Below are 19,635 nucleotides of genomic sequence, written 5' to 3'. Positions count from 1 at the left end.
TGCGTTAAATTGCTTTACCCAACATGATCGGATGATTAAGCGTTCTCATCACTGATAGAAGAACACCTTGTTCTCAATAGCCTAGCATAGCTGCAGCAGCGTTCTCTAAGCTATAATGCCTCTAGGTGCTTTTGGATTCAAACCTAAAGTATATATTTGGTTTGTTTTTTCTTGTATTTTCCTAGAGAGGGATGTTACCCCTTGAAATGCCAACATTGGCCACTAGGTGTCATTGGGAGTAAAGGGCACCACATGCACAAGTGAATTTAAGGTTGGGGGTTATTTCATGTTTCCAGTAGCTATTTCATGATTCCTGTTGGTTTCGGAGGCTTCAACAGTAAAGAGTTGATATGACCACTTTTACACTTTGGACTGCTACTTTGCATTCTATCTGTCTATATTTTCCTTAGAGCTGACAAAATGTTACCGAAATTGACAAGTCTGACTTCTAGGTCGATTTAGGATTTTGGAAAAACTAACTTTATTTTCGTATAACTCCCAAAACATGGAAATCAATTCTATTAAACTTTTTAAAGACTGCAAATTAGACACCAACACCATGTGAAAACTGGAGTCTTCCGACAATCTCTCCCCCCACGGCTGTATAGAAACAAAGAGCTAAACAAAAATCACATATCTGGGAAGTGTATCTGGAAAGTGTTGATTCACCGATGCCCAGTTGGCAGAGAAACAGTGCAACCTGCGCTCACTCGCTCCCATGTACACAGCAATGGAAACATCCTCTCACCCAGCCCTTGGCACAGGACACTTGCCGAAGAGTGGTCTGTTACTTCCAAAGACAGGATGAGGCCTCAGAACACCTGGAAGCTGGAGAAGGCAAAGCAGGGAATGGAAACCAGTGCACGGTCTGACCCCTGGTGATGGAGCAGCAAAGGTGAAACTCTGTTTAACTTGGACGCACACTCTCAAGCGAAGAGTAGACATGGGATTGAAGGTTATGCACTGAGTGTTAGAAGAGTGCACAGCAGATGCTTGGCTGACAGAACTCAAAGAAACCAGCGCAAAATATCCCCACAGTTGATTCTGAGACCAAGATCCGAGCTGCCAAATTTGACGTAGCAGAGGCAGCGGTCAGGGAGTGTTAGGGCTACGGATGAGGGCACACGCTGAGTCTCAGGGATCTGGAGTGCGTTGTGGGATGTGGTGGTCCCTATCAAGAGAGCAAACCGACTTGTGACCCCAATGAGAAGGCCACCACACCGGCACACGCGGTTGAGATTATCGATATGTCCCATGGCCACACCCAGTGCATCTGCAGGACCAGGGACCAATTGGGCATTTTGCCAATAGAGCACGTGTGGGGCTGAATCAGAGATATCGTGCATTTGGTCTGAGGGATCCAGGGGGCCTTGGGTTTGAAATCAGAATGAAAAGCCTTAGGATCTGCTACATTCATAACCTGGGCTGGGATTATGGTTTGGTTTGAGGCACAGGATGCGCAACAGCTCTGTGGTTGCCTTCGTGCACCCGAGCCACAAGGATGAGAGGACAAGGAAGTGTGGTCCAAGTCCACAGCGTGAGAAGATGAAGCATATCCTTCAGCATTATCTCCCAAAATCAGATGCTACATTTTGGATGGCACCGGCACGGTACGGCACCGAGGACACCAAGGTCGGTCTGCGGGATCATTCCACTGGCCCTGATGTGTGACATCCATTGATATGCTTCCACTGGTGTTTCTGTAGGCAGAGAAGCTCTGGGAAGAACTGGTTTCATTGGGACATTCTCATGGAACTTCAAAGCACAAGCGCACTCTCAGTTGGCTGTTTTGGAAACACTCCAAAGTGACATAGAGCAGAATGCAGAGCTGAGAACCTTTAGAAGCTTCATTTCCACCAAAGGAAGTGTACTGTGCACTTTCAGAAATGTGAGATAAGCGTAATCAAAATGAGGTTTTGCTAATCGAAATAGTATGGGTTGTTCATCACATCAAAGGCAACACCAGCAAATGGAGATATACCAGACAACACACAGGAACAGGACATGGCATCAATGTCTAGGAGAATTTGTCCTCACAGAAATCCCATGGAATTGCATAGAGTCAAGATTCCAAATTTTTCACTTAACAAAGCTCTAGAAGTCTATATTAGATACCTGATATTACCTGACCAGTAGAATTGACGAAGTACAGTAAAAGAAACAGGAAGTACCATTTTCAGTTCCAAAGAGATTGAAGGCCCAAAAGATAAGCTTTCAAACAACTAGACTGCAAAACGCAATCCAGAGAAAGCATTGAAAACGGAGGTGAGGGAAACACTGAAGAACAACAGTGTCTCAGAATCACAAAAGGCAGAATACCAGAAAAGGGGAAGAGAAAGCCTAATAACGAGCCAAATAATATCAGAAAACTCAATGGATGAGATAATATCTGGGCTAAAATTCAGTCCTAATCAGACTAGATAATGCAGAGTGACGCGTGAATGACTGTGAAGACATGGGAACAGAAATCCCTCGGTCAGAAGCTGACAGAGGAAAGCAAGTGCAAACCAATGAAAACATTGCTGTTGAATCCTCGGGTTAGACAAGGCATGAAAGACTAGGATTCGTAAGAGTCCCAGATGGAAAAGCAAGAGATAAAGTAACAAAAATTTTCTGAAAAGTTATCTGTAGAAAAATCAGACTGAAACTTGCCGAAAGCCATGATAGAATCTTCTATGCGAATTCAGGAAGTACACAGCATCCAAAGGAGGTGGAATCCCAATAGACCTACCAGCAGCTGTATGATTCAAATCAACGAAGTTCATGAGCATCCCAGGGATTTAAAATGCGCCTGGAGGAAAGCAACATAGTCACAAGAGAACCTCCAGAGGGGTTTCAGCTGATATATCGGCAGCAATATTGCAGGACAGGGAGGAGTGCCAGGACATAGACCATATCCTGAATGGTATTTGGGTATTTCAAGCTGATACCTAAATATGGCAACTCTGTCTTTTAGTTAGATTTAGCATATTTCTAAAACTATCTTAATTTTTTACCCTTCCCATAGTATGTAATTCATTTCTGTTAACTATTTAAAGTCTGCAATGGAGGTATGTACACATTGTCAGACTTGGATACTTCGAACACATCCTTCCACCATTGATATAGAGAAAAATATCTAAACAAGGATTAAGTGTCTGTGAGTTATGTCTAAATTGTGTTAATTTATCCATGCCAAACTGGCAGAGTACCAGTGCAATCTTCGCTCACTCTCTCCCATGTATACAGCAAGATAAGCATCCACTCTCACGGCCCTTGGCTCAGGATCCCTGCTGAATAATGGCCAAACATCTCTTACTTCAAAAGTCAGAAAGAATTCTCACATAACCTGGAAAGAGTAGAAGGCAAAGTAGAGAATGGAAATCAGTGCAGGACCTGACCTTTGGTGAAGGAGCAGTAAAGGGGAAACTGTGTTTTACTAGGATGCACACTCTAAAGTTGACAGGTCATTTAAGATGGAAGACGATGCGCTGAGGGTTAAAACAGTGCCTAGTGGAGTTTGATTGACATAACGGAAAGCAATAATCACAAAATTTCTCTTCAATTGATTCCCAGACCAAGACTCCATCTGCCAATTTTGAGCTAGGTGTGCCTGTGGAATCTGTGTGTTAGGGGTGTGGCTGATGTCTCAAATTTATTCCCAGGGATTTCGAGATTGTTTTGGGCTGTGGTTGGTACTATCTAGAGAACAGATCTGCCTGGGTCCTCTCTTAATATTAAATCTGCTGGCATATGTGTTGTAGATTAGCTTAGTAACCCAGGGCCTTAATCACAGCCATTTCACATTCACAGTATAATTGCTTATTTTCTCCATAAAGGAGAAATGGTCTCAATCAGAGCCATCTTTATCTGGTTTCTAGAATCCAGGGCAATTAATCTTGAAATAAGATTCTATAGCCAAAAGATCTGCAACTTTCATAGGCAGGATTGAAATTTCTTATTGTCCAATGCAGAGGTTTTTGAAATGCTCCATGCTTGCCTTTGAGTTCCCATGCCTTATTGACAAGAGTTCTTGGAGCAGAGATCTGCTGAAAAATAGGAGAATTTGAAGCTTTTCCATCAACCTTGCCTACCACATGCTAATGCAACTATAGTTGTGGTGCTGACCCAGTACTACACTTAGGACCCAATTGTGGCACTGCAGGATTGTTTCAGCAGTTTCTAATGCGTGACATCATTAGATTTGTTTCCACTTTTGTTTTTGCTTGCAGAGAATCTGAGGGCACCCATTATAAAATTTTGACTTTTCCGTGGCAACAGTAAGGACGAATGTACTTTCATGAGTGTATATTGGAAAAATTCCCTCTCTACATATCCAGCCTGCAGCCCAGAAACCATTTGGAAACCTCTATTCCAGCAAAAATTACTAGTCCCAGCACTGTCAGAGCTATGATAAACATTTAACCAAAATGACACTCTGCTAACTTTACTAGAATAGGTTATATTCACCACAACAAAAACCACAGTAGCAATCATAGATATAACAGGCAACGGACACAGAAGGAATGCATGGCATCATTACATACCAAAAACAATCCTCACAGCATTAAAACTAAATGTGCACAGAAATGATTTCACTTACAAAAGCCGTTCAAGCCTATAATAGATAACTGATAATCCTTAACCCATAGCGATAGAGAGATATAATAAAGTTAAAAGAACTATTCCAAATTTTCAAAAGACAGGAGTCTCCTGAAAGAACATCCAATGTATTAGACCCCCAAAATTTACTAGAACATGACTTGAAAAGGGAGGACATAAAAACACTGAAGGAAATCTTGAGTCTATGAATACAAATGCAGGCTAGTATAAATGGAAAGAGAAACACTTTAGATGAGCCAAATATAATCGGAAAACTCAATGGTGAGAATAGCTAAGCTAAAGACAGTCCAAATCGGACTAGATAATGCACAGGAACAAATAAATGACTTAGAAAACAGGATAACCGCAATCACTCAGTCAGAACACGACATAGAAAAGCAAGTGAAAACCAATGCAAGCAATGCAACTGAAACCTGGGATAAGAGAAAACATACCAGTGTATGACTCATAGGGATCCCACATGGAAAAGAATAAAGACAAATGGTTTGAAAAGGTATTTGAAGAAATCAGACTGAAATTTTCTTAAACCAAATATAGAACCGGCTATCTCAACACAGCAAGCACAGAGCGTCCAAGCATAATGAACCCCAGTAGGCCTACGACAATATATATTCTAATTTAAATGGCAAAAATTGATAATAAGGAAATGATTCTAAATGCACCAAAATAGAAACAAGTGTATTGCAAGAGAACTTTTTAATGTCTTCAGCTGATTTCTCAACAGATAGATTGGTAATTTTTTCTTCCCTCTTTCCTTTTGTGTTGATCTCTATTCCAAGAACTGATGAAAGGCAGAGTCCTTCAGTCTAAACAAGATGAGTTGGCAGAGATTCTAAAAGTGTTCAAGTTCTTGGAAGAGGTCATCAGAATCAACACATCTCAAGGGGCTTTTTCAGAAAATACGAGACCATGCACCAAGCCCTGTTTATCCTTTTCCCAGGAGTGGGCCAATGTATTAAGACTTGCTGTTCCTTCACACTCAACCAGCCATGCAGGTATACCCTCAGTCTGCTACTGCAGGAGAATTAGAGTCAGGTCCAATTTTACCAATACTGTAGGGAGAACCTGAACCTGCTACTGCAGGAGACACAGCACTGTGTCCCATTTCACCAATCTTTCAAGGAGACCCTAAGCCTACTCCTGCAGGAGACTCAGAGCCGAATCACATTCCACCAGCTTTGTAGGAAGACCATCATGCCTTCACTTGCAATGGATCCAGGAATGTGTCCAATTACACTAGCCTTGTAGGGAGACCTTGAGCCTGTTCCTGCAGGAGAAACAGATCTCTGTCATATTCCACCATCCCTCCAGGAAGATGCAGGGCCTCCTCCTGCAGGAGACTCAGGAATTGGTCCAATTTCACCAGTCCTGCAGGAGACCCAGGACTGGGTCCCATTACATCAATCATGCACTAAGACCTTGAATTGGGTCCAATTCCACTAGCCTTGCTGGGTGACCCGCAAGCCTGATCCTGCAGGAAAATTAGAGATACGTCATATTCCAGAAGCCCTGCAGGAAGACTGAAAGCCTGCTTCTGCAGGAGACCCAGGAATAGGTCCAAATACGCCAGCCTTGCTGGGAGAGCACAAACCTGATCCTGCAGGTGATACACAGTGAGGTCCAATTCCAACAGCCCTGCAGGGATATCCTGAGGCCACTTCGGCAGGAAACACATGACTGGGTCACATTCCAATACCCCAGAAGGGAGACCGTGAGCCTGCTACTCCAGGAAACCCAGAACTTCGTCCCATTCCACCAAACCTGCAGTCCAACACTAAGACTGCATCTGCAGAAAACACAGTGCGGGTCACATAACACCAGCCCTGTAGTGAGACTACAAACCTACTCCTGGGGGAGACCAAGCCATTCACAGAGAACATGAGCCAGCTCCTGCAGAAGAACAAGAGTTGTGTGACATTCTACCAGCTCTGCAGGTAATCCATAGGCTTGCTCCTGCAGAAGACAGACATCCCAGTCCAATTCCATCAGCCTCTCCAGGGAGAACCCCAGCCTCCTCCTGCAGGAGAGCCAGAACTAGATCCCATTCCACCAACCCTGCATGGAAACACTGAGCTTGCTCCTGCAGCATACCCACAGCCAAGTCATATTCCACAAACCCTGCAGGGAGACACTGAGCCTGCAGTTGTAAGAGACCTAGGACTGGGACCAATTCCAACAGCTCTCCAGGGAATCCCTCACCTGCTCCCATAGGAGACTAAGAGCCATCAGTTCTGGTGGGGTCCCTGAGCCTGCATCTGCAAAAGAACCACAGGGTGGAGTCATATTCCACCAGCCCTGCAAAGAGAACAGAACCTGCTACTGCAGGAGACACAGGACTAGGTCCCATTCCACCAACCTTGCAGGGATACCCTGAGCCTTGGACCAAGGAATGGGACAAATTCTGCTAACCTTCTAGGGAGACCATGAGCTTCTCCTGCAAGAGAACCAGAGATGGGTCATATTACAGTATTCTTCCAGGAAGACCCAAGGCCTGCTCCTGCAGGAGATGCAAGAGCAGGCCCAATTCCACCAGCCTGAAGGCAGAGTCCAAATCTGTTCTGGCAGGTGACCTAGAGAAGGGGCCCATTCCACCAGCCCTACAGGGAGACTCTGAGCCTACTACTACAGGAGACTCAGGAATGGGTCCCACTAAACCAACCCTGAAGGGAGACACAGAATATACACTTGCAGGAACCACAGAGCCAGGACACATTTCATCAGCCCTGTAGTGACCCCTGAGCTGGGTCCAATTACACTATCCTTGCAAGGAGACTCTGTGCCTACTCCTGAAGCAGAACCAGTGATGGGTCATGTTCCAACAGCCCTGCAGGAAGACCTGGAGCTACTTCTGCAGAAGACTCAGGACAGGGTCTGATTCCACCATCCCAGCAGTGAGAAAACTAGCCTGCTCCTGCAAGTGACCAAGGTCTGAGTCATATTCAACTAGCCATGCAGGAAGAACATAAGCCTGCTATTGCAGGAAACTCAGAACCATGTGCCATTCCAGCAACACTGCTAGGAGACTCTGAGCCTGCCCCTGCAGGAAACAGAAACCCAGTCACATTCCACAAGCCCTGCAGGGATACCAGAGCCTGCACATGCAGGAGACCCAGGCCTGGGCCAATTCTACCAACCCTGTGGAAAGACCCTGAATCAGCTCTAGCATTAGACTAAGAGCCATGTCACATTCCACCAGCCCTACAGGTAATTTATCAGCCTGCAACCTACACCTTCAAAAGACCCAAGAATTGGACCAATTCCAATGGCACTGCAGGGAGACCATGAGCCATGTCCAATTCCACTAGCCCTGCAGGAAGGCCCCGAGCCTACTCCTGCAGGAGAACCTGAGATTGGTCATGTTGCAAGATGAGCCTGCTCCTCCAGGAGACCCAGCACTATGTCCCATCTACCAGCCCTGCAGGGAAACCCTGAGACTGTCCCTTCAGGAGAACCACAACTGAGTCACATTTCACTAGCAATGCAGGGAGACTTAGAGCCTACACCTTCAAGACACCCAAGAATTGGAACAATTCCAGCAGCACTGCAGGGACACCATTAGCCAGGTCCAATTCCTCTAGCCCTGCATGTAGACCCTGAGCATGCTCCTGTAGGAGACCCAGCACTGGGTCTCATTCCACAAGGCTTGCAGGGAGAAACTCTGCCTGTTTCTGCAAGAGACAAACAGCTGAGTCACATTTCACCAGCCCTGAAGGGAGACCCCAGTCCTGCACCTGCAAAGGACCTAAGACTGGAACAAAATCGACTAGCCCTGTAGGGGGACCCTGAGCCTGCTTCTGAAAGAGAATCAGAGATGGGTCATATTCCAACAACCCAGCAGGGACAGTCCAAGCCTGCTCCTGCAGGAGATATAGAGCAGGGTGAAATTGAAAAACCTTGCAGGGACACCCTGAATCTGCTGCTGCAGGAGAAAAATGATGGGGTCTCATTCCACAAGCCTTACAAGGATACCCTGAGCCTGGTCTTGCATGAGATCCTGATCTGGCTCCTGCAGGAGACCCAGGACTGGGTCCCATTCCAACAACCCTGCTGGGGAACCCGAGCCTGCACCTGCAAAACACACAGAACCGTGTCACATCCCATCAGCTCTGCAGACTGTAAGACTAGCCCTACAGGAGACCTAGAGCCAAGTTACATTACCAGTCCTGCAGGGAGTCCCTGAGCCTGATCTTGTAGCTCCCCCTGAACCTACACACATACTTCTATGAGACCCAGAGCCAATTCAGGCATCACCACCCTTACGGGCTGAGATGTCTCTGCAACCACCAACACTGTCATCTAATTCTAAGAATCAACCCACTCCCAGACCCGAACTTTACTTCCCTTCTCCTGGCATCATTTTTGTTTGTTTTTTCTGTCATTTCCTTGTTTTCTTTCATGTCATTTAGAGTACCATCTATTTTTAAGTTTTAAGTTTACCATAATAAAATTTAGATGTTTTTCCATTTTAAATTGTGCAATTCAGGAGCATTAAGTGCATTCACAATGCTGTGTAACCATCGTCACTGTCTAGTTTCAGACTGTTTCTTTCCTCAAAATAAAACCCCGTATCCAAAGCACACATTCTCTTTTATCCCTCCCCCAACCCCTGACAAGCCCTAATCCTCTTTCTCTCTGTGTGTCTTTCCCTACACTGGATGTTCCCTATCAATGAAATCATACAAAAGTTGGCTGTTTGTGTCTGCTGTCATATTTTAACAAGGGATTGGTGTTTTTTTTTTTTTACTTGAAGTAGCATTTTGGTTATTTCAAAGGGAAATCCAGGTGGATTAAATATGAGATATACAAAACGAATATTTTTAGTAACTATGTGCATAATCTCGAGATAGGCACTGCTATTCTATGTGTGAAACCAGAGCCAGGAGGGAGATGCTTAGCTCTTCCTGTGGCAAAACATAACCTAACAAAATAAAAAAAATAATAATAATCAAAATCCATGAAAGACAAACCATAACATGGAAAAATCATTTTTCATAACCTAAAGTCAGAGAAAGGTTTCACATCCCTGTGGTCCAAAAATATTTTGAAACACTGTGTTCTAAACAGAAACAGAACAAACACATGCAATTCCAACAAGAGGCAATGCAGGTGGCCAGTGTATATTAGAGATGCTCGACCTCTCAAGTGAGGATGCATGAAGATGTCCACACTTCGGAGACAGCATTGGTCAACATCACACTGGCAGGCCTTTAGCCTGGAGACAACCAGCTCTAGTGACAACATGAGGAGGCAGAGGCCACAGTAGATCCCCTGGAGGGAAGATTGAGCAGACTCTTCTCTCTGGGAGAACAGTATGCAGAATGCATCACAGTTCCACAAGTGCACCACTTTCCGAGCAGTGCTGATGCTTAGTGTTGATCATACTAAAATTCTTGCACAATTTTTCAAAGATGTCTTTTCAAGGATGTTCATCACAATCCTGGTTAAACTACTAGGGAAATGGAAGCAACACTAATGTTCATGGAGAGGGGGTGGGATTCATCAGTTCTGGTTCACATGGAGGAATGATTGTTGTGCAGCTGGAAAAATGAGTGCTAGGTCTTTGCCTGATGTCAAGGAAGCCCTCAGTTTGGATGCCTGTTAATCCATCATCTACATCCCAGATGTCATCTCTATAACCACATATGTGTCAAATCATCATAGATGTAAATGAATCTTGTGGTGTGTGAGACACAGAGGCAGAGAGAATGAGAGAGATAGAGACTGAGAGATGTTCACCAAACCATTAATGACGGTCACTTCTGGGAGTGGGATTTGCAAATCTCTGCACTTTTCCTTTAGGCAACATTTCAAGCGTTTATAATGTATCTATATTGCTTTACTAATTCTAAGGTATTAAAAGCATATGTTACTTGAGATTCATTCATATTTCATCTATAGAATAAAGTTTATTATTTTTATTTTAAAATATATGTTACAAGTACTATCAGCATTTATGAGAGTAAAATGATAAATTCTAAAGAATTAAGAATCAGATAAAGAACAAAACCTTTTGGTGATTCAGACACAGGCCAGCTAGTTGGCAGTAAATGGCAGGGTGGGACAGGTTTCTCTAGAAGGTTGTGTATGTTCTGAATCAGCATCCAATAGAGGCAAGGAAAAATTACAAGACATGTACGCTGAAAACTACAACAGCTTGTTGAGAGTAATTAAGAAAGAACTAGCCCTATTTTAAAATTTGAAGGAGCCAAAATGGCAGAGTAGACAGACTCACAGCTTGACCTCTCCCACAAATACTCAAAGAATTACATCTACAAAAACATTGAATTGCACAGAAACCTCCTGAACTCTGGTAGAGTGTCTCTTATTTTGAAATACAGGAAGATTCTCACAAAATATGGTAAGGAATAAAAAGAGAAAAGAAAAATTCAGTGCAGGACTGATCCTGCAGGGAAAGAGTAGCATAGGAATAAAGGCACCCTCACACTGGGACACAACCTCTCTAGCTGGGAGATCAGCTAGGAAAGAAGCAGAGCTTCCAAGGTTTGGAGGAGACAGTGGCAACTGCATGGCAGGCAGAACTGGGGAAAACTGACACAGAGGGTCCCTGTGATGACCAGCCCTAGACATGAGCTAGCAGGGATGAGCCAGAACAGGCTACTGGAGTCAGTGAAGAGCCCAGGCAGAGGGCTGGGTCACACTGCAGAGAGGCAGCCTCAGGAAACTAGAGGGCAGTGTGAGCTCTGGCTGTGTGTGTGTGTGTGGAACAGAACAGACTGAAACTCTCATAAAAAAGCACCAATTTTGATATAATGGGGGAGGAATGAAACACAGCTGTGCCAAAGTCACTTACTCCACTTGGCTCCATTGCTGGTGTGTTCTCGTGAGAAGAGAAATGGGGCTTGGTGAGAGCCAACACTGCTGAACAAAGGCAGAGCTGAATGTTGACTCCATACCCTGTGCCATTGCAACTTCACAGGCGGGACTGAGATTTGTTTACAGCCCCAGACAGAGAGGGTGGATTTGCTGTATCTGGTCACTTTGTGGATCCACACCTCTGAGACTTACAGGTAGTGAGTGGAGTTCTTACTCAAGAAGGGTGGCCAGTGAGGGTATTTACAACAGGGTGGTGTATGGTTCCATATGTGAGTGCGGGATTGGGGTTTGAGCTGAACCTGTAGTGGACCACAAATTCATATGTGTGACTGCACACTTGCTAAGGCAGGTCCAAGGGACTGACACTGCTGGATCTGCACTGATGTTTCCTGGGGCTCAGAACCTGAGTGGCACCAGAGTAGGTGGCTGACATTCCCATAGCTAAGGCAGGGATAAAGCCAAAATCAACAAATAGTACTTTGTAAGTCTGCATAACAAGTGACAGGCAACACCACAGAGAGAACTCCCCAGTGAACATCTTCTGCCTATTTTTCTTCACAACTGAAGTGCTCCAACCCTGCCTACTACATGTAACAGCTCAGAAACGGGTCTAGAAGAAATACATAGAGCCAGAGAAATATAAGTAAAATAAAGAAGCCGAGGAACCACTTTCAATTAAAAGAACAAGACAAATCCCCTGAAAGAACAAGCAGTAAAATAGACTTTGATAGTCTACTAGACTTGAAAAAGGGAATGATCAAATCACTGAAAGAACTAAAAGAGACTATCAATAGAGACAGAAAACTTTAAAAAGAAAATTTAAACTATAAAGAAGAGCTAGTTAAAAATAGAAAATTCAAATACAGGCAATCAAAAAAGACTAGATAATGCAGAGGAATGAATAAATGACTTAGGAGACAAGATAAAAGAAATAACCCAAAAAGAACAGCAGACAGAAAAGTCAATAAAAACCAATTAAAGCAAGATAATATAATGTGTGCCAGCCTATGCATAATGGTGAGTCCCAGAAGGAGAAGAAAGAGAAAGGGGGATTGAAAAGTTAGTTAAAGAAATCATGACTGAAAACTTTCCAAACCTTAAGAAGGAAAGAACTATCCAAGTACAGGAGGCACAGAGGGTCCCAAACAAGGAGAAACCAAACAGATCTACACCAAGACATATTATAGTTAAAATGGCTAAAGTTAAATAAAATATTCTAAAGGCAGTGAGAGAAAAACAAAGTGTTTGTTACAAGGGAGTCCCATAAGCATTCAGCAGATTTCACTACCTAAAAACTTCTGGCCAGAAGGGAGTGGCAAGATATATTCAAAGTCCTGAATAAGAAAAGGCTGCAAACTAGGATATTCTATCTAGAAAGACTATCCTTTAGAACAGAAAGAGAGAAAGAATTTTACAGACAAGCAAAAACTAAATGAATTCAGCAGTATTAAATCTATGCTAAAAAAAAATTTGAAAGTTCTAATCTAAATAAAAAATAAACAGGAAGCTATAGAAATTAAGAAACCATAATTGGAAATGCGATAAATTCAGTGAGTTGCAAGGGAAAACATGAGGATATAAATAAGTCAGTAAGTCAATAAAGAAAACAAGAAAGCAAACAAGAAAGAGAGAATAGCAAAATCATGAAAGGTGGAAGAGGAGAGCAAGAGAATATATATTTTTTCTCACTTTTTTCTTTTTTCTCTTTGTCTTCTTTCTTTTTAGGATGCACTTGAGCCCACATGACTATGAACTAAAATCAAACAGATGAAGTAAGGGGTTACCATATTTGAATGACAAGATAACCACAAATCAGAAGTATATATTAGAGTCATAAAACCCAAAAAGAAACCAAGCTAATAGAAAAGGAATTTATCAAACCACAAAAATAAAAATAATTAAAAGAAAGAAACAAATAATTACCAAAATCAACCGGAAAACAAATTTCAAAATGGCAATAAACCCTCATCTATAAAATAACTACTATAAATGTCAATGGACTAAATGTTCCAATCAAAAGAAAAAGAGTGAAGGAGGAGGAAAGATGGTGGAGTAAAAAAGATGCTCGAGAACTCACCCTCTCCCACAAATTCACCAAGAGTGACATCCACAGACACACCCACCACCCAGAATACCTGCTGAACTTTGAGAGAATATTGGCTTCTTCAAAAGATAAAATTTTCCACAAATCTGGTGGGAGAACAGGAGAAAAGAAGAAAAAGGAAAATAGTTCTGGACCATTCCAATGGGGAGGCAGCTGCAAAGTAGGAATAACATTAATACACTGGGTCTCCCCAACTCCAATGGCCAGTTCAGCAGGATGGAGATGGAACCTCAGAGGCTCAGATCTGTATAGAATAGACTTTGACTGACAGAACTAAGTTAATTGGGCATAAAGGGTCCCAACGATCCCCAGCCCTTGACGCGAACCAGCAGGGGTGGGATGGGACAGGCTGTCTGAGTTGAGCAGAGGACTCGGGCTGACTCTACAGAGGAAACCTTGGGGGACTGCAATGTTCTGTGTGCCATGGCTGGGAAAGTATACAGAACAGCCTGGGTACCCCATAAAATACAAAAAAAAAAAAAAGGCAGAAAACACTGCTGGTGTGCCCTGGGGGAAAGGGGAGCCATAGCCTTTGTGTCTGCAGACCCACAGTGCCATTATTGGAGACTTCTTGGGAGAAGAGAGTCAAGGTTCAGCCATAGCCACCATATTTTCTGGTGCATGGTTCCCAGGTAGAGGAGGGTTCAAAACCCGTATCCCTACCTAGGGGCTCCACAACCTCATAGGTGGGACTGAGATTTGTTTACAGTCCCAAGAAGAAGGGACCATTACACACCGATGCCTCTCTGAGTTGGCTCTTCTAAGACAAATGCACAAGAAGAAGTGTTCTAGAACAGAGCAGGGGTGAGGGCTAGTGCAGCTGTTTCCTCTGAGTCCACCTACAAAGCATGGACCTAATGCGGCAGGGGAGCTACCTGCCAACTACCTTGCACAAGTGTGGTCCTGGGACCAGGCATCTGGTGGGGGGTGCAGACCACCCATTTACTGATGCTGGGACACAGACCAGGGGCACGACTAGACGGCCTCTGGAACCAGCAAGTGGAGTTTTCACAGCTGGATATGGGCAGGAGTGTGACAACCACAGGAAAAAAGGAGCTCCTGCTCAATATCCAGGGCAGATTCAGGCCACCAGAACACCAGCCACACCACCAACATAGGGGATAACAGGTAAAAGGCGTGGAAGGAAGACTTGGCAACCACCCATAGTTAAAAATAACCTTATGACAAAATTATTAAGAGTGTATATTCTTGGAGAAAGGCCAAGATAGTGGAGTATAAGGATGCTTGTATCTTATACTCTTCAATAAATTCACCAAGACTGACATTCACAGACACACCCATCCACTCAGGACATCTGCTGAACTTTGATAAAACATTGCCATATTCAAAAGACAAAATGTGCCACCAATCTGGTAGGAGAAAAGGAAAAAAGAAGGAAGAAAATGCAAAATGGCTTGGGGTTGGTCCTTTGAAGAGGGAGCAGCAAAGGAGGGATAGTGCTGGTTGACTGGGTCTCCCTGTTTCCAACAGAGAGGTCAGCAGGATGGACAGGGAACCTCTGAGGCTCAGATGTGTACAGAACCACCCTTGACTGACAGAATTAAGTTAAATGGGCACAAAGTGTGTCAACAACCCCCAAACCTAGAAGTGAATCAGGGATGGGAAGGGACAGGCTGCTGGATCCAGGCAGACTCTGGTTGACTGTACATAGGTAACCCTGGGGGACTGCAGTGTGCTGTGGACAACTGCTTGGATTGTATACAGATCAGAACAGCCTGGGCCTCAAATAAAATAAGAAACAAATAAAGCAAAGCAATATTGCTAGCTTGCCTGGGGGAAGGGGTGTTTCGTCCTTTGTTTCTACTGACTCATGGCAACATAACTGGTGTTTTCTCAGAATAAGAGAGATGAGGCTCAGCCACAGCCATCATACCCACCCAGGCAGACATGGGGTTGAAACCTGAATATGTACCTGGCAGTTCTGCAACCTCATAGGTGGGACTGAGACTTGTTTACATCCCCAGACATATAGGACGTTTCTGTCCTGGTGTCTCTACGAACTCACACCTCTAAGACAAATGAACAAGGAGCAACGTTCTGGCAAAGAGCAGGGACTAGGGCTGGTGTGGCCATTTGCCTCAAGCCCACCCACAGAGTGTGAAACAGATGTGGAGTGGGGAGTAGCACTGAATAGGGGAGCAACCAACCCAACTACTGTGGAGGACTGCTGCACCTGGACATGGCATTGAGAAGGGGCACAACCTGCCCACCTACCATGCAGGAGTGCAGCACCAAGATGCAGCACTGGGAGGAGAAGTGACATGTCTACCTACAGGCACTGGGAGCAGCACAGACCAAGGGTATGACCAGAAGGTCTCTGGAAACAACGAGCTGAGTTCATGAAGCAAGGCAAGGGCAGGAGCTTTGACAACAACAAAACAAAGAGGAGTCCCCATTCAATAGCCAGGGTAGGCTCTGGTTAACAGGTTAATGGCCACATCATTAACCAAAGGGATAACAGACAAAAGGCACAGAAGTAAGACTTGGTAACCACACATATTTAAGAAGGACCTCTTGATAAAATTACTAAGGGCACACAATCTCCATGGGAACATACTCTTTTCCTTTTCTGTTCCATTTTCTTTTACTTTTTAAATGTTACTTCTTAAATAATTTTTATATTTCTATTTTTAATCCCTTTTAAAATTTTCTTTTAAAATACTTTTATTATTATCTTACAATTTGTCCAATTTCAGTTTTATCCTTGTTTTGTTCTTCTGTTGTGATTATACTCTGTTCTCAAATATTTTTTCTTCCTTTAATATTTTAAAAATTCATCCCAACTCAATTGTTATCTTGTTTCAATATGTTCTTCTGTTATTGATTATACTGCTTTTAAAACTAATTTCTTTGTGCTTAGTTTTATTTCTGCATCCACTTTATATAAATAAATAAACTCTTAAAAGACCACAGTAGATAATTGATACTCCATAAGCCATAGTGCCAGAGAGATATAAGCAAGATAAAAAAGCAGAGCAACCTGTCTCAATTAAAAGAACAAGATAAACCCCCTGAAAGAACAATCAATGAAATAGACATTGATAGTCTACTAGATGATTTCAAAAAAGGAGTGATCAAAGTACTGAAGAAACTAAAAGAGATTGTGTATAGAGACAGAGAATATGTCAAATAACGAAATTGAAACTCTAAAGAGGAGCCAGTGAAAATTGGAAAACTCATTTGCTGAGAGGAGAGTTGAGGTAAAGGCTGTAAAATGTAGGCTGGATAATTGAGAGGAATGAATATGTGACTTAGAAGACAGGACAACAAAACAGCTGAAAGACAACAAATAAAAACCAATGAAAGCAATATACGGGACCTATGGAATAACATAAAGCATGCCAACCTACTCATATTGGGGGTCCCAGAAGGAGAAGAAAGAACAAAGGAGATTGAAGAGATATTTGAAGAAATCATGACTGAAAACTTCCCAAACCTAAAGAAGGAATCAGATATCCAAGTACAGGAAACACAGAGCGTCCCAAACAAGGAGGACCCAAACAGACCCACACCAAGACATATTACAATCAGGATGACCAGGGTTGAGAATGGGAAATGATTCTAAAGGGAGAAAGAGAAAAACAAAGAATGAGATACAAGGGAACCCCCATAAGATTTTCAGCTGATTTCTCTACAAAAACAGTACAGGCCAGAAGGGAGAAGCAAGGTGTATTCAAAGTCCTGAATGAAAAAATGATGCAGCCTAGGATACTTTATCCAGCAAGGGTATCCTTTAGAATAGAAGGAGAGATAAAGAACTTCACAGAGAAACAAAAACTAAAAGACGTTAGCAACACTAAACCTATGCTAAAGGAAATATTGAAAGACCTACTCTAAATAGAAAAGAAGCAGGATGCTACAAAAAGGAGAAAACCATAATTGGAAAGGTGATTGCTACAATGAATTACAACAGAATAAACATGAAATCATAAAAGACGGCATCTAAATCATTAAGGGTGGGAGAGGCGAGCAAGAAAATATGCAGGTTTCTCTCTCTTTCTCTCTGTCTCTCTCTCTTTTTTGTTCTTGGTAGGATGGGTTTGAGCTTATATTATTATCTGTTTAAAACAAACAGATATAGTAATGGGTTAATATATGTACAAAGTAGGGTAGCCACAAGCCAAAAAGTTACAATAGAGTCACAAAACTAAAAAGACACCAAGATAATACAAAGGAAAATTATCAAACCACAAAAAGAAAAAGTAAGGAACAAAGAGGAAATACAAAATGAACTCCAAAACAAAGTTCAAATTGTGATAAACACATTTCTATTAATAATTACTATAAATGTCAACGGACTAAATGCTTTAATCAAAGGACATACAGTGCAGAGTGGATAATAAAGCAAGTATCTACAATACGCTGTATACAAGTGACCCACGTTAGGGAGAAGGACACACATAGATTGAAAGTGAGAGGATTGAAAAAGATATTCCACACAAATGGAAATCACAAGAAAGCAGGAATATCAACAGTGATTTCAAATAAAATAGACTTTAAAACAAAGATTATAAAGAAAGATTAAGAAGGACATTTTATAATGATTAAAGGAGTCATAGATGAAGATATTACACTCATTAACATATATGAACACAACATAGGAGCACCTAAATATATAACAGACAAAAAGAGAATACTAACAGATAAAAAGGGAAAATTTGATCTGAATACAATCACGGTAGAAGACTTTAACAATCCATTAACATCACTGGACAGATCTTCCATACATAAAATTAATAAGACAACATAGAAATTAAATGATACAATAGAACAATTTGTTTTGGGTAATATTTTCAGAACTTTATATTTCCCTAAAATAGAACATACATTCTTCTCAAGTGCACATACCACATTTTCTAGAATAGATCATATACTTTGGCACAAAAGAAGCATTAACAATTTGAAGAAGATAGAAAATATTTGAAGCAACTTTTTCTGACCACAATAACATGAAACTAGAAATTAACTACAGAAAAATAAAGGAGAAATAAATGACAGTATGGAGGTTAAACAACATACTACTTTAAATAAAATGGGTGGATGATGAAATCAAAGAAGCAATAAAAAACACATTGAGACAAATGATGATGAAAACACAACCACACAGAACCTATGGGATCCAGAAAAGGCAGTGCTTAGAGGGAAGTTTATAGCGAGAGAATCAGGTCTACCTCAAAAACGAGGAACAACTGCAATAAACAATCAAACCTACCACCTAAAAGAATTAGAAAAAGAAGAGCAAAAATAACAAAAGTAAGCAGAAGGAAGGAAATAATAAAGATCAGGGAGGAAGAAAATAAAATAGAGATATAAGGAACATTTGAAAAAATCAAGCCAAGAGATGGTTTCTTGAAAGAGTAAACACAATTGACAAAATTATGTTCTATGCTGGAAATTGACACAACAATGCAAACTGACTATAACTCAATAAAATAAAAATTAAAAAATAAATATATTAACAAAAGAAAAAAGAAAAGGTAGTTTCTACTCACCAGACTGGATGAGGGGACTGCAACCTATGCGGGGTCACACCCCATGGGAAAGCCTGGGGTCAGGATCGGAGGAGCAGGGTGCTGTGGACATGATCTGTCACAGGGTTTCTGCAGGAGGGGAGTGTGAGGCATGTGAGCAGGCTGAGGACTGGCCATTTGAGTAAGTTCATGGGCTCTGGAGTGGAGGGACTCCCCCAAGTGTCTGGACTTGACTCTGGGTGAGTTGGGCAGGTGGACAGTGGCTCAGTGTGAGTCCAAGTCCAGTGGAGGAGGTAGTGATTTAGATCTAGAAGGACTCCTTCTGGGGTGGGAGGGCCCAAAAGGCAGGCAGGAGGCCAAGTCCAGGTGACTGAGAACAGGGTGTGTCCTGCATAGGGCTGCAGGGCAGATGAAAGCATCCAGTCTACAGAAGGTGGAAACACGGTCCATACAAGGGCTCAGCTCAGATGTCACCTCCTCAGAGGAGCCTTCTCTGCCTGCACAGTCTACAGGGACAGCCTCCTCCACGCACATCTCCCCAGCAGACACCTGCTCCATTTCCTGCATAGCACTCAGGAACCGGGCCCCTGCTCCGTACCCAGC

The 19,635-nt window shown here is 42.6% G+C and overlaps 1 protein-coding gene across 1 annotated transcript in view; it reads right to left on the bottom strand.

The window, feature by feature from the left end:
- Positions 1-19,635, bottom strand: part of LOC140693687 (uncharacterized) — a 65,953-nt gene that overhangs the window by 11,493 nt on the left and 34,825 nt on the right. Inside the window, exon 17 of the mRNA XM_072957395.1 lies at positions 19,054-19,161. The gene's annotated coding sequence lies outside the window, so the exon portion shown is untranslated. The remainder of the gene's footprint in view (positions 1-19,053; positions 19,162-19,635) is intronic.

Source organism: Vicugna pacos, unplaced genomic scaffold, assembly GCF_048564905.1.
Source record: "Vicugna pacos unplaced genomic scaffold, VicPac4 scaffold_20, whole genome shotgun sequence".
NCBI lineage: Eukaryota > Metazoa > Chordata > Mammalia > Artiodactyla > Camelidae > Vicugna > Vicugna pacos.
Note: the sequence above shows the minus strand (reverse complement) of the source record. Positions and strands in the feature narration are given on the sequence as shown.